The 14,711-nt window shown below is 43.6% G+C and overlaps 1 long non-coding RNA gene across 1 annotated transcript in view; it reads right to left on the reverse strand.

Moving 5' to 3' along the window:
* Positions 1–14,711, reverse strand: part of LOC143209707 (uncharacterized) — a 73,804-nt gene that overhangs the window by 19,201 nt on the left and 39,892 nt on the right. The window lies entirely within an intron of this gene.

Consider the following 14,711-nt stretch of genomic DNA (forward strand, 5'->3'; position numbering starts at 1 on the left):
CGCTCGCTCGGAAATAACCACCCGCGTCGCGTGTCCGGTGTACTATGGAATTCGGACCTCGGAAGTTCGATGGATCTATGGAAACGACTCGTCTACTCGATAACCAGCGCGACAGTGATCCGCGGATTTGCCTTGACGGAGCGCTTCGATTCTCGATCTCCCCACTCCTTTCGCCCTACCGAAATTCCCTAGGGGCGCACCCGCAACGCGACTACGACTAGCCGCAGGATCGAACTATCCGAACAGGGCCCCCGACCTTCCCAACACCAACTACCGATCGTCTTATGACGACCGGGGAGGATTAATCCTCCGAGGCGCTCCTCCCCACCACCCTGCCGGAGCCGTCTGTAGCCAGGTGAGACGACGGCGGGACCACCAAATAGCTGCTGACCTGCAGTGGCGGCTCCTTTGTCCCAGATCGTCGCCTCCGAGTTTATTAGCTCGTGTGCAGCGGTGCCCCTTGCTACTTCTCCGGATCCGGAATGTTTTTGATTATGGCCAATCGTTCGTCGTCGGCTGATCCTATGATGCGGGGCGCATTGTCGGTATTTGTCGCTCCCTAGGCACGTTCCTGAAAGTGGCCACTCTCGGCGCGTGTAACAGATGGCATTAGGAGCGATCTTCGATCTTAATAACTTCCTTAAGGAGCGCTCAATCTTGCGGGTGGTTTCCGTAATCACTAACGGTCGGTCCGGTCCACTCCCGATACGGTTATTGACCGTTTCTCAAACGGAGAAGTGACGTCGCAGGCTTGCAACGTCACAAATTATATTGTTATATCCAACTATATTTATATACATAATATAATAATTACGTACATTAATTCTCTTGGAAAATTGTTTTAGGTCATCGTGTGGTCACTAAGATATGCTGCGACTTTTCTTCCGCCAAAAATGCTGGTCCGGTCTAGTCCAGGACATATTAGAACATATGTACCGGCAACATATGAGAGAAAATTTAACGGGCGATTCCTCAAGACAATATGAGATGAAAATCAAGAAAAAAATGGTGATATTTGTTTTCGATGGATGAAAATCATCAATTGAATGCCAAAATCTGATTCAAATATTTTAGATAAGTAAATTCTGTCTATGAAAAGTTAGTTCAAAAGTAATGGACACGATACTTTGTGATTTCTTTAATTATATTTTACAGACGATGCAATCTGTGCCAATTACAATTGTCTGATATTGGGGGGGATACTGGAAAAAATTAAAATTCGGAAAAATGGTGCAAACTTGTTGCATAAAGAATTGTAAGGAATCACAAAACCGTGATGACGATCCTCGTACGTTAAGAAATATCTCGTAAGTACAAGCAAAGTAAACACAATCTATCTTCCGTATTATTCAGCTTTAACCTTGCTGCTCCGCACCTATTCAGGCTACATTTAATATTTGCCTATAATATTATAATAAAGCGTTTATAAATAAACTTCATATAACATTTTTTTCGTATTTTCACTTGTAGATCATGCTCCTACAATCTTGCCGGAAAAGTACCCTATATATACAGGGTGTTCGACTACAGGTGGGAGAAAATTTAAGGGGTGGTTCTCGACGATAATATAAGACGAGAATGAAGTATAAAAAAATGCGGTTTCGGCTTTGTTATTTAGTTATTAACAATTAAAAATCCATCTAACATGCTGCAACGCGACCAACAGAGGTGTACATTACGAACGTCATAGTCATCATAGTGTGACAGTCATGTATCACAAGTGACAGATGCATGCATACCTTGTTCTCATTTGGTGTCCCAGCAGGATGAAAATGTTTAATAAATCGTTGGACGACATTGAACCTACCTACTCGTTAAAATCCACAAGGGCATTTCTAATATCCGCCCTATGGAATTATCGAGTAGAAGGGGTCAATGCCCTTTCACTTTTAAATTGTTCTCACACAAATCCTTATCCTGTACTATAATTGTTCATAACACCGTACTTAGTATACTGGAATATACGCTCTAGCACTATTTACAATATCATACAAACGCACTACGAGTTTACAGAGAGTACAAGTTTACTGATGGGAATGAGGAGAGTGTAAAGAACTGGTAATCCTTTAATATTGATACACTGCACTTTATTGAACTTGATTTACGTCGCGAGACTCGCTCACAGACGGAACGGATATCTTTGAGGTCATGCGATTTCTGCGAACGGAAATCTTCGACGCGTGCGAGACCGTACATAATACCATACATAACACCATACATAATACACTGGTACAAACCACTATACAATTGTATCCATTAGGACCATAAATGTTGAATAAATTCCTCACAAATGCAAGTATCCACAAAAATGCACATGCGTACCGGAATCGTTCACAACTATGTACTTCACGTTTGATGCACGTCAATTTGACTTTCACACAAGAAAAATAAAATATCAGTGAAATTAATGTGAAGTACATCCACTTAATTAACATCAAACGTGAATTACATAGTTGTGAACGATTCCGGTACGCATGTGCATTTTTGTGGATACTTGCATTTGTCAGGAATTTATTCAACATTTATGGACCTAATGGATACAATTGTATAGTGGTTTGTACCTGTGTATTATGTATGGTGTTACGAACAATTATAGTGCAGGATAAGGATTTGTGTGAGAACAATTTAAAAGTGAAAGGGCATTGACCCCTTCTACTAGATAATTCCATAGGGCGGATATTAGAAATGCCCTTGTGGATTTTAACGAGTAGGTAGGTTCAATGTCGTCCAACGATTTATTAAACATTTTCATCCTGCTGGGACCCCAAATGAGAACCAAGGTATGCATGCATCTGTCACTTGTGATACATGACTGTCACACTATGATGACTATGACGTTCGTAATGTACACCTCTGTTGGTCGCGTTGCAGCATGTTAGGTGAATTTTTAATTGTTAATAACTAAATAACAAAGCCGAAACCGCATTTTTTTATACTTCATTCTCGTCTTATATTATCGTCGAGAACCACCCCTTAAATTTTCTCCCACCTGTAGTCGAACACCCTGTATATATAGGGTACTTTTCCGGCAAGATTGTAGGAGCATGATCTACAAGTGAAAATACGAAAAAAATGTTATATGAAGTTTATTTATAAACGCTTTATTACAATATTATAGGCAAATATTAAATGTAGCCTGAATAGGTGCGGAGCAGCAGGTTTAAAGCTGAATAATACGGAAGATAGATTGTGTTTACTTTGCTTGTACTTACGAGATATTTCTTAACGTACGAGGATCGTCATCACGGTTTTGTGATTCCTTACAATTCTTTATGCAACAAGTTTGCACCATTTTTGCGAATTTTAATTTTTTCCAGTATCCCCCCCAATATCAGACAATTGTAATTGGCACAGATTGCATCGTCTGTAAAATATAATTAAAGAAATCACAAAGTATCGTGTCCATTACTTTTGAACTAACTTTTCATAGACGGAATTTACTTATCTAAAATATTTGAATCAGATTTTGGCATTCAATTGATGATTTTCATCCATCGAAAACAAATATCACCATTTTTTTCTTGATTTTCATCTCATATTGTCTTGAGGAATCGCCCGTTAAATTTTCTCTCATATGTTGCCGATACATATGTTCTAATATGTCCTGGACTAGACCGGACCAGCATTTTTGGCAGAAGAAAAGTCGCAGCATATCTTAGTGACCACACGATGACCTAAAACAATTTTCCAAGAGAATTAATGTACATAATTATTATATTATGTATATAAATATAGTTGGATATAACAATATAATTATTTAAAAATATATTACAAATACACAGGACTCGTTCCAAAACCAAAAATTAGTAAAATGGTAAGTAATACGTGAAACAAGAAAGCATTATTTACTTTTAATGTTGTATAAATAACATTAAATCACTTAAGAATTTCTAAAATAAATTAGATAATACACCTTGTGTACTTACAAGTTTTTCAATAATGACAGGTAGCGTCAAAAATCATTTCTGCAACACATAAAATATATCCAAATTTGAAAATTTAATATTTGTTTCGCTCATACTTTTTTTAGGGAGTTATCCGTATATATCTGTTAATTTATAATATTATAATTTATAATATCTTACACAATAACCTGTAAAACTAACATCACTGAAAAATTCTGTATACAGGGTGTCCCAAATGTGGTGTACTTAATTGAAATGGGAGGTTCCTGAGACCATTCTAAGAGACATTTTCCTTTGCACCAATGTCAACTGCGGCTTTGTTTAGGAGTTATTAACGAAAAACACGGACCAATCAGAGCGCGCCCTGGGCCGCCGCGCCGCGCCGTGTCGCGCCTTGCCGGCAAGCGAGTGTGGGTGGTACGCCGTGACATCGCAACGAACAAGAGTTTCTCGATTATGTGAATGCTCTCCGATTTCAATGAGCTTTGGATATGTGGTCAAGACCATTATTCTGAATAACATTTCTCTTTAGACTATTTGGCGGTTGGCTTTAGTTTACGAGATTATCGTAAAAAAAGAGAAGAAGCACAGAAACTGATTGTATTGAAAACTCACGTATTCAGCCGTAAATCCATTTGCTGCTTCGAAATGTGTGTCTTGAAATTTTTCCACACTCACAATCATTGTTCACATTTGTCAACACATAGTTATGCACTAATAATAATTGCCATATCCCTTGTACTGCTGCACAAATCACAACAATCAGGTAATGCAATCACTAGACCGCGGATTTCATGTATTTGTAGCAAACATGAGTAGGTGCATTTTAATACAGTAGAGAGATTAAAATAATTTCAAAACACCATAGTATTATTTTCAACTTCTTAAAATGATCACAGTGAGAATCAAATATCTGTCTGGCTCCTGTCCCTTGTAATAGCGGCAGCCAACATTAATGTTGCATAAAGATCCGCAGTCTAGTGATTAGTTTAAATATCACTATCAAAAACACAGCTAATAGCAACCGTTAGCTTTGAATTGACAAGTCTTTGGAGATGTTCTCTCTACCGCGGCTCGAACGACACTGATTTTCCGCAAGATTTTTCTAAAGAATTTAGGAAGGGCATTTAGAGTGTCGAAATTCGATATGCACGCTGTAGCACGTTTACAAAAACGACGGGACGGTTAAATGAAAAACAGGACGCGAGAAGGACCGCTGTAAGAGTTACGGCAAACACATGTTTCGTTTTTCCTGCAGATTGGTACGCAGAGTCGATGGGTAACCGCGCGTTCGAAAACGTCATCCGTCCTTTTACCCAGCAAGGGGTAAAAATGTCAGGTCAGCGTAGCATCCCTATTGTCGATTATCGAACGTCGAATGGTTGACGGTCGGCGTGAATGCCGACCGATTTCAATGAGCTTTGGATATGTGGTCAAGATCATTATTCTGAACAACATTTCTCTTTAAAATTTGTGGCTGTAGGCTTTAGTTTACGAGATTATCGCGAGAAACTTTACTTGTAAATTCATTATGGGTGTTCATGATAGCGGACACGGCCTGCTAATGTCTCCGAAACTAAAGCCGACCGTCAACCATTTCAAAGGAAAAAGATATTTAAAACGTCGGGTTTTATAACATTACTTCAAGGTCATATTGAAATCGATGAAGACCCGGATCATCCTTATCCGACTTACGGCAACTTTACCCAAACGAGAAAAGAGGCAGAAACTGATTGTTTTAAAAACTTACTTATTCAGCCGTAAATCCATTTGCTGCTTCGAAATGTGTGTCAATGGGTCAGTCGGTGACGAACTGCACAGGTGTCTTCAGGTATACGACGGTACCGCAATCCAAGGGGCGTACAGCCAAGTCAACGAACTGCACAGCTGGTTGTGGATAGCAGGTATACGACACCCTGACGGATACGCGGTCAACGATCTGGACTTTTCACTTTAACTTTCAAATCGATAAATAAATCACATGTCTTTTTCATACAGATGCACTAATAACAATTGCAATATCACTGGTGGTAGCTGTCAGGTACGCGATCGCAGTCAAACCCAAGGGCTGCAAATGGAGGGCAGCACGGCAAGTGCGTCCAGGTCAACGCACCTGTCACTTTAGCACGTACCAGGTAGTTCGTACGTTATTCCTGCGTTAAATATTTGGGGCCCTGAAAAGGGCCGATTACAATTGGACTCAACGCCTCAATTGTTCAAAATGTCCTCCATTTTGCTGAATGCATAATCTTGCTCGCCGGATCGTCTCCTGCATGACGCCGCGAAGGGTGGCCGACGTTATGTTCACGATGGCACCGTGAACTCGTGCCACCATCTCCTCAGGCGTGGTTAACGGGTGCTTGTAGATCTCATCCTGTGAAATGATATTTATAAAAGAAAAACAACACGTAAGTATACGATAATGATTAAAAAATACCTGAAGAAATAAATGAAAATTGAAATTACCTTCAAGTAGCCCCAGAGGAAAAAATCCAGCGGATTAAGATCAGGTGACCGTGGGGGCCACGCAACAGGACCACCGCGGCCGATCCACCTGTCCTGGAAGGCTTCATCCAAATGAGCGCGGACATTTGCGGCGTAATGCGCTGGCGCACCGTCCATTTGAAAATACATGTTCTGCCGGATCGCATAAGGAACATCGTCCATGAGATCCGGCAGAGCATGTTCTAAAAATGTCAGGAACGCCGAGCCGTCCAGTCTAGCAGGTAGCATGTACGGCCCGATAACATACTCGCCACAAATACCGGCCCATAAGTTGACCGACCAGCGGGTCTGTGATGCGCGTTGCCGAACTGCCCTCGGATTCTCGACGCTCCACATATGCAAATTGTGGCCGTTGAAGCACCCTTCTCTTGTGAAGAGTGATTCGTCGGTCCACAATATGCACGGGAGGAACGCCGGATTTCGTGACAGTTCATCCACCAGCCACCTGCAATACTCAAGCCGCCGGTTGAAATCCGCTGGTAGCAATTCTTGCACCCGCACAAATTTGAATGGGTGCATCGATTCGTCCCTCAAAATTCGGTGGACACTCGACCGACTGATACTGTGTAGAACAACAACATTATTTAAATAACATTTCTTTTCGCTTTAATGACATATCATAGCGGTGTACTTTGACTTACCCTGTTTGGCGACTAACGTCGCGCACGCTTACGGTTCCATCCTCGTCCACAATTTCTCGGACACGACCCACATTCCGCATGGATCTCGTTGTTCTTCCTCTTCCGTCTTCCGGTCTATGGCGATCGAAACACCCCGTCGAATATAAACGGTTCGCCAAACGCCGGATGTAATGCGGTGACGAGAGTCGTATGTGTGGCAGCTCTCGCCTGATACACCTGAACGTGGCATCAGCATTGCCCCCGCAGCGGCCGTAAGCGAGAATTATGTGAAAATTGTCTTGCGAACTAAGCATGATGCGACAGAGACTTAGACTTTAGACTGACTGCAGCTTCCCAAAAAAGCTGCGAACACCCCCGAATATCCCCACCACGAAGGAAAACTGAGGATAAAGGAACATTCTAAAAAATCACGTGTTTTGCAGGAGTTGAAAGTGCAGCAGTGTGACTCTTGCCTTTCCTCCACGATAGAAAACAGGCATCCTCGTCTCCGCGGAAGGGATCGAGTCATAAATCAGAACTGTGCAGTTACTCGGGAGTGTCCGCTGGATACCGGAACGGAAAAATTTTCTCCTGCACATGTCGAGTTTACGAATTCTTTTTCGACCGTGCAATTAAGTCCTCAAAGATTTCTGGTGTGCGCCGCTTGATCTTTACCCGCGACGTCTGAGGCACGATGCTGGACTTTCGAACGATAGAAAACAGGCATCCTCGTCCCCGCGGAAGGGATCGAGCCATAAATCAGAACTCTGCAGTGTCCGTGGGACACGGTAACGAAAAATTTACACCTCTTGAAGATGTCAATACATCAGTGCAATTCGACATACGCGGAAGAACATTTGCCAGTGATTGCGAATATTGAATAATGAAAATGAATAACGAGACTACCGCCTATTGAAGATGTCAATATGATTTCTCCTCTATTAAAACTTACGAAAGAATTTCCTCTGGGGCTACTTGAAGGTAATTTCAATTTTCATTTATTTCTTCAGGTATTTTTTAATCATTATCGTATACTTACGTGTTGTTTTTCTTTTATAAATATCATTTCACAGGATGAGGTCTACAAGCACCCGTTAACCACGCCTGAGGAGATGGTGGCACGAGTTCACGGTGCCATCGTGAACATAACGCCGGCCACCCTTCGCGGCGTCATGCAGGAGACGATCCGGCGAGCAAGATTATGCATTCAGCAAAATGGAGGACATTTTGAACAATTGAGGCGTTGAGTCCAATTGTAATCGGCCCTTTTCAGGGCCCCAAATATTTAACGCAGGAATAACGTACGAACTACCTGGTACGTGCTAAAGTGACAGGTGCGTTGACCTGGACGCACTTGCCGTGCTGCCCTCCATTTGCAGCCCTTGGGTTTGACTGCGATCGCGTACCTGACAGCTACCACCAGTGATATTGCAATTGTTATTAGTGCATCTGTATGAAAAAGACATGTGATTTATTTATCGATTTGAAAGTTAAAGTGAAAAGTCCAGATCGTTGACCGCGTATCCGTCAGGGTGTCGTATACCTGCTATCCACAACCAGCTGTGCAGTTCGTTGACTTGGCTGTACGCCCCTTGGATTGCGGTACCGTCGTATACCTGAAGACACCTGTGCAGTTCGTCACCGACTGACCCATTGACACACATTTCGAAGCAGCAAATGGATTTACGGCTGAATAAGTAAGTTTTTAAAACAATCAGTTTCTGCCTCTTTTCTCGTTTGGGTAAAGTTGCCGTAAGTCGGATAAGGATGATCCGGGTCTTCATCGATTTCAATATGACCTTGAAGTAATGTTATAAAACCCGACGTTTTAAATATCTTTTTCCTTTGAAATGGTTGACGGTCGGCTTTAGTTTCGGAGACATTAGCAGGCCGTGTCCGCTATCATGAACACCCATAATGAATTTACAAGTAAAGTTTCTCGCGATACTCTCGTAAACTAAAGCCTACAGCCACAAATTTTAAAGAGAAATGTTGTTCAGAATAATGATCTTGACCACATATCCAAAGCTCATTGAAATCGGTCGGCATTCACGCCGACCGTCAACCATTCGACGTTCGATAATCGACAATAGGGATGCTACGCTGACCTGACATTTTTACCCCTTGCTGGGTAAAAGGACGGATGACGTTTTCGAACGCGCGGTTACCCATCGACTCTGCGTACCAATCTGCAGGAAAAACGAAACATGTGTTTGCCGTAACTCTTACAGCGGTCCTTCTCGCGTCCTGTTTTTCATTTAACCGTCCCGTCGTTTTTGTAAACGTGCTACAGCGTGCATTTCGAATTTCGACACTCTAAATGCCCTTCCTAAATTCTTTAGAAAAATCTTGCGGAAAATCAGTGTCGTTCGAGCCGCGGTAGAGAGAACATCTCCAAAGACTTGTCAATTCAAAGCTAACGGTTGCTATTAGCTGTGTTTTTGATAGTGATATTTAAACTAATCACTAGACTGCGGATCTTTATGCAACATTAATGTTGGCTGCCGCTATTACAAGGGACAGGAGCCAGACAGATATTTGATTCTCACTGTGATCATTTTAAGAAGTTGAAAATAATACTATGGTGTTTTGAAATTATTTTAATCTCTCTACTGTATTAAAATGCACCTACTCATGTTTGCTACAAATACATGAAATCCGCGGTCTAGTGATTGCATTACCTGATTGTTGTGATTTGTGCAGCAGTACAAGGGATATGGCAATTATTATTAGTGCATAACTATGTGTTGACAAATGTGAACAATGATTGTGAGTGTGGAAAAATTTCAAGACACACATTTCGAAGCAGCAAATGGATTTACGGCTGAATACTTGAGTTTTGAATACAATCAGTTTCTGTGCTTCTTCTCTTTTTTTACGATAATCTCGTAAACTAAAGCCAACCGCCAAATAGTCTAAAGAGAAATGTTATTCAGAATAATGGTCTTGACCACATATCCAAAGCTCATTGAAATCGGATAGAAGCTAGTAGTACATCGATCCCATGGATTTACAAGTAAAGTTTATCGCGATAATCTCGTAAACTAAAGCCTACAGCCAAAAAGTCTAAAGAGAAATGTTGTTCAGAATAATGATCTTGACCACATATCCAAAGCTCATTGAAATCGGAGAGCATTCACATAATCGCGAAACTCTTGTTAGTTGCGATGTCACGGCGTACCACCGAGACTCGCTTGCCGGCAAGGCGCGACACGGCGGCCCAGGGCGCGCTCTGATTGGTCCGTGTTTTTCGTTAATAACTCCTAAACAAAGCCGCAGTTGACATTGGTGCAAAGGAAAATGTCTCTTAGAATGGTCTCAGGAACCTCCCATTTCAATTAAGTACACCACATTTGGGACACCCTGTATAGAAAATATAACTAGGAAATATAACCATAAACTAATCACCCAGCACAACTCACGATGGTAAACAACAGCTGAATTCTCGTTCTGTGCGCAATCCATTTTGTGTCCAATTCTACATGTGCGCAATTCGTATTCTGTGGTGTGCAATCCCGCTGTGCGCCAAACAGCCGTGTGCGCCAAAGAGCTGTGTCCAATTGAGCGTGCGCCAAAGAGCTGTGCGCCATCGTTTTGTACGCCATAGAGCCACCCTACCCTGATAGCACAACGGACTCCACGGGGAGTGACGAAAACGCGCATAGGTTGACTCCACCTGGAACAACCTGGAACCGTCTGGATGCAGTCCAGCTGGAACGCCACTCTATCCTGGATTCCGCTTCCCCGCAAGATGGCAGCACGGTCGCACTGATTAATGCGGCCACCGACGAGATACTGTTAAGGGTGTAGATCCGGCTCGAGCGAGAGTGTGGTGGCACACTCACACACCGCTAGACACTGTATACGTACACGAGATTGCATGGGTCCGGCTCTAGACGGTATCCGTCTCGCTAATGCACATTTGGAGCCCCTACGTAGTTACAATCGCTAGATAAAAGATCAATCTAGGGAGCGAGCTAATAAAAGTGGCCTACTTTTGCTTTTTCGAGGCGTAATTTGCATTATTCGGCAGCATGTAGCGGAGCCGCGAGAAGCATTGGGCGGCGCGATAGTGCTGCCACTGTCAAGAGACACACATTTTCTTAAATATCGAGAGAACTGGGATCCTTATAGAAACGGTGATAATCTCGCTCCCTGTCGGGGACACATACAATGTCGATGCAACGTTTATTATGTTAAAACAAACGTATTTAAACCGACCGTTCGTCTAGAGCCGAAGCACCGACGTCGGTGGCCGAAGCATACACTCAGAAGGGACGGTTCTCTGAAACTACAACTCCGGCATTTTTCCGCTACGAGCGCTGAAGTCTGGTTCTTGTCATTCGGTCACCAAGCAATTCAATCACTGTATCGATAAACCGGGGGTTGAGAAGTGTTGCCGGTAAGTCAGACTTCATACGCAAACGTGAAGTCACTATACGGCTGACGATGATGCTGCGTTGGTGTGCTCGAGTGAGAGTGTGTAGCACAGCTCACCGCTCGGGAAGCGTGTACGTGTGCCTAGGCGGATTGCAAGGGTTCAGTTCCAGACGTTATTCGTCTCGCTAATGCACATTTGAGACCCCTACGTAGTCACAATCGCTAGATAAAAGATCAATCTAGGGCGCGAGCTAATAAAACTGGCCTACTTTTGCTTTTTCGAGGCGTAATTTGCATTATTCGGCAGCATGATGTCTGCTCGGGAGGCTCTGTAAGCAGGCGTGAAAGCCGGACCGCGCGGCGCACTCACACACTCACCGCTCGGGCAGCGTGTACGTGTGCCTAGGCGGATTGCAAGGGTTCAGTTCCAGACGTTATTCGTCTCGCTAATGCACATTTGAGACCCCTACGTAGTCACAATCGCTAGATAAAAGATCAATCTAGGGCGCGAGCTAATAAAACTGGCCTACTTTTGCTTTTTCGAGGCGTAATTTGCATTATTCGGCAGCATGATGTCTGCTCGGGAGGCTCTGTAAGCAGGCGTGAAAGCCGGACCGCGCGGCGCACTCACACACTCACCGCTCGGGCAGCGTGTACGTGTGCCTAGGCGGATTGCAAGGGTTCAGTTTCAGACGTTATTCGTCTCGCTAATGCACATTTGAGACCCCTACGTAGTCACAATCGCTAGATAAAAGATCAATCTAGGGCGCGAGCTAATAAAACTGGCCTACTTTTGCTTTTTCGAGGCGTAATTTGCATTATTCGGCAGCATGATGTCTGCTCGGGAGGTTCTGTAAGCAGGCGTGAAAGCCGGACCGCGCGGCGCACTCACACACTCACCGCTCGGGCAGCGTGTACGTGTGCCTAGGCGGATTGCAAGGGTTCAGTTCCAGACGTTATTCGTCTCGCTAATGCACATTTGAGACCCCTACGTAGTCACAATCGCTAGATAAAAGATCAATCTAGGGCGCGAGCTAATAAAACTGGCCTACTTTTGCTTTTTCGAGGCGTAATTTGCATTATTCGGCAGCATGATGTCTGCTCGGGAGGCTCTGTAAGCAGGCGTGAAAGCCGGACCGCGCGGCGCACTCACACACTCACCGCTCGGGCAGCGTGTACGTGTGCCTAGGCGGATTGCAAGGGTTCAGTTCCAGACGTTATTCGTCTCGCTAATGCACATTTGAGACCCCTACGTAGTCACAATCGCTAGATAAAAGATCAATCTAGGGCGCGAGCTAATAAAACTGGCCTACTTTTGCTTTTTCGAGGCGTAATTTGCATTATTCGGCAGCATGATGTCTGCTCGGGAGGCTCTGTAAGCAGGCGTGAAAGCCGGACCGCGCGGCGCACTCACACACTCACCGCTCGGGCAGCGTGTACGTGTGCCTAGGCGGATTCATGCAAGGTTTCGGGATGCTTCAAACCATTTCCCGTCCTCCGCTGCATTCTGCACTAGAGATAGCATAGAGCACTATGACCGTCACGGAGAGCGAGACGCGCGGGAGGCGCAGTCCTCGAAAATGTGTTGAACGGTGCCGGGGTTGCCGACCACTGTTTCAAACAGTTTCTCGTGCTCCGTTGCATCCTCCGCCGTATCCCTTCTGCCGCATTATAAATTATTATTCTTATTTTCTATATGTTATAAAAATTGAAACAATTATTTTATCAAAAAATTCGTAGGTTGGAACGGAAGTTCGTAGCATTTATACAAATATATACTTCTAACGCGCGCAGGGGAAGAGCAGGGGAATGCAAAGGGTAGTGTGATTAATTAAAATGTACCCATCCTATATAATTTATTTATTTTTATTAATAATTAAAATACAAGAGAGAGAGCGAGAGAGAGTGTGAGAGGGAAGGAAACGGGATCACCTTGTAACCCGTAAGGGAACAAGAATAAACATACATACATAAATACATATATTTTATGATTTATTGATTAAAATAAAAACAATACGGCGGCACTTGGTCGCCGTGGGCCTGGCCGCCGCTCTGGCCGCCTCCACGGCCGCCTCCACGGCCGCCTCCACGGCCGCCTCCACGCCCGCCTCCACGACCGCCTCCACGGCCGCCTCCACGGCCGCCTCCACGGCCGCCTCCTCGGCCATACGGGTGTCCGCCGGTAGCTGCCCCGCGTTCACTTCTAAGCGTCCGGTAATACTCCCTCCTTGCCTTCTTATAATGAATATTCATTAAATATATCTGCAACATATAAAAAAATTAATGATAATATTGTAAAAGTAACATAGAAGACCTAGTTGGGTCCAGGGATTGAAAACTGTTATCATATCGGTTCTGGTTCTCGAAACAGTTATGAAAAACCGAAACGATGTTGTAAACTGTTACGAGAATGTCGGTTGTGGCTCATATACATGTATTGGTTATGGTAACGGTTCTGGAGAACCGATATTATTTCAGTTCTATAATTATTATTTTCCGCTTCTGCATTTCGGTTCCTCCGATTTCTGGTCTGTATTCTGTATTCTGTATTGTGTTCGTCCTTATACATTCATTATTCAAGTATTTCTTCATTGTTATTAACACTTTAAACAATTTTTTAATGAATAATTTTTTATTACCTGTCGTCTCTACATGCATCATTCACATTATCATCTCAATAATAATTCATTGGTGAAACAATTGTTTAAAGAAATCAATTTTCATATTGTACAGAAATCTGTTTCTATATTTATTGTTTGCATTATCATTTCCGTAATAATGTTTCAACAATAAATTGTGGATAACAACAACATATGAATCACATATTAATAACAACATGTGTGATTTCGGTGATAGCGCATAAGAAGTTGCACCTCGCCGATGTTGCTCAGAATGCTGAGTTTTCCAACATACAGTAAAGACGCGATTCTTGTCAAACAGCCTGTAGTCTGCACGGACAACATATCGATATTATTTTTTTATGACCGCGCCGAGAGTTTAAAAGAAAGCCGAACGTACAGAGGGACAGCATGTTGGTGGAGTGTGGGTAGGCATCTGACAACTTTTACCAACTCTTTACTGTATTTGAAATTCGGCAAGGTGCAACCTTTTATGCACAATTATCATCATTTCTGTTACTCACCCAAAGCGGGTCTCCTTCCGGGACGCCGCGGGGGGCGGGCGCAGGCAGTGCAGGTCTTTGTGACGGTCCAGCCACGAATGTTGAGGCGGGTGGCGGAACTGCCCTGTAACTTGATTGGGCCGGGGCTGCGACTGTGGCCGCGACCGGAGCCGCTGCCGT

The sequence above is a fragment of the Lasioglossum baleicum genome, chromosome 6 (genome assembly GCF_051020765.1).
Source record: "Lasioglossum baleicum chromosome 6, iyLasBale1, whole genome shotgun sequence".
NCBI lineage: Eukaryota > Metazoa > Arthropoda > Insecta > Hymenoptera > Halictidae > Lasioglossum > Lasioglossum baleicum.